This window comes from Sphaerodactylus townsendi, linkage group LG15 (genome assembly GCF_021028975.2).
Source record: "Sphaerodactylus townsendi isolate TG3544 linkage group LG15, MPM_Stown_v2.3, whole genome shotgun sequence".
Classification (NCBI taxonomy): domain Eukaryota; kingdom Metazoa; phylum Chordata; class Lepidosauria; order Squamata; family Sphaerodactylidae; genus Sphaerodactylus; species Sphaerodactylus townsendi.
The window spans coordinates 31,565,446-31,567,232 of record NC_059439.1 but is presented as its reverse complement, the minus strand read 5'-3'; positions in this window follow the sequence as shown (position 1 = coordinate 31,567,232).

Below are 1,787 nucleotides of genomic sequence, written 5' to 3'. Positions count from 1 at the left end.
AAAGAGGCATGCTGGGAAAGTAGCGATGAACCATGGGAGCTGTAGTTCTTGGTGGCAGGAATGTATCTTCCTTCCCACCCTCCTAGAACTCTTCCTTCCTCCTTAGCCTGTCACTTACTACAAACACGTTTCCCCGCCCCAACCCACCAAACTTTGTGTATTACTTACTTCACTAGGGCTCCTTCCACACATGCAGAATAATAGACTTTCAATGCACTTTGCAGCTGGATTTTACTGTGCAGAATAGCAGAATCCACTTTCAACTGTGAAAGTGGATTGAAAGTGCATTATTCTTGATCTGTGGACTTGGTCTGTGGCCACATACTTTTTACATGGGTGTGTTTGTTTAAAATTCCTTGTTCTACAGTGTTTGTTGGACTCAAGGGGGGTTGTAAAAGGTTTGTAAAAACACAATGCAATGAAAACCTCTTGGGACATAGAAACTGCAAAAAAATGGATCTCTAAATTAGACGCAATCCAACCAAGAAGAAGAGTTTGGATTTATATCCCCCCTTTCTCTCCTGCAGGAGACTCAAAGGGGCTTATATACAAAAATAATACACGCAATAAACTGCCTAATGGAATGGAATCTTCAGTTCAATTTCCTGTATGAAAATCGCTTTCCTAATTTCATTCTACACGTTTTGCGGGTTTCTTGACTGAGTCAATATTGTGCTGGGCCTTTCTCTTCTCCTGCGGTCTTCCACTTTTCTTGGCATTATTGTCTTTTCTAGTGACTTACCTTCTCATTTTGTGACCAAAGTAGATAGTCTCAGTTTAGCCATTTTAGCCTCTAGGCCGGGAGAGTTCAGCCTTGATTTAGTCCAGCAGGATTCACTTCCACACAATTATTTTTGGGATTTCCATAACCCTGACCTCCAAAAGCCGAGACCATATAAAACACGGCTGACCACATTCCACGGCAGCACAATCCCACTGCATAAGTTTCTAGCCCCCAAGAATGCAAATAAGTATTGTTGAGACTTTGAGTCGGAATCAACTGGCAGTTGTGGGTTTTCCAGGCTATATGGCCACGGTCTGATAGTTTCTCCTCCTAATGTTTTGCCCACATCTGTGGCTGGTATCTTCAGAGGCACGTCACGGAAAGATGTACCAAAGCGTACCCAAAATGGCTGGTAGAACTTTAAAACCGTTTGGTAGTTTGTTGTGGAAAGCGATTGGCATTGACCAGAGAAGAAGAAGAAAAAGAAGAAGAGCTTGGATTTATATCCCCCCCTTCTCTCCTGCAGGAGACTCAATCTCCTCGCCCTTCCCCCCTCACAACAAACACCCTGTGAGGTAGGTGGGGCTGAGAGAGCTCCGAGAAGCTGTGACTAGCCCAAGGTCACCCAGCTGGCTTTTTATGGGAGTGTACAGGCTAATCTGAATTCCCCAGATAAGCCTCTACAGCTCAGGCGGCAGAGCTGGGAATCAAACCCGGTTCCTCCAGATTAGATACACGAGCTCTTAACCTCCTACGCCACTGCTGCCAGGGGTTTCTCTGCCATGGCTCCAGCCAGGTGGAACTCAGCTGACACCACCGCCCTGTGGAATCGTAAACAGTTCCACGGAGCCTGTTAAGACAGAGATGTTCCACCGGGCCTTTGGGTGAGGCCTCCCATGAGTCCCAATATCATCAGTTGGCCATCTTACAACAATCTGCAACAATCCACGCACGGTTTTCTGTGTTGACCCTTCCTGACTTTGGCCCGTGCTCAGATAGTTTTAAGGAGAGTTTATATTTGAGCTGAGCCGGATGGCTTTCATAGGCCCAAATTAGTTTGTTG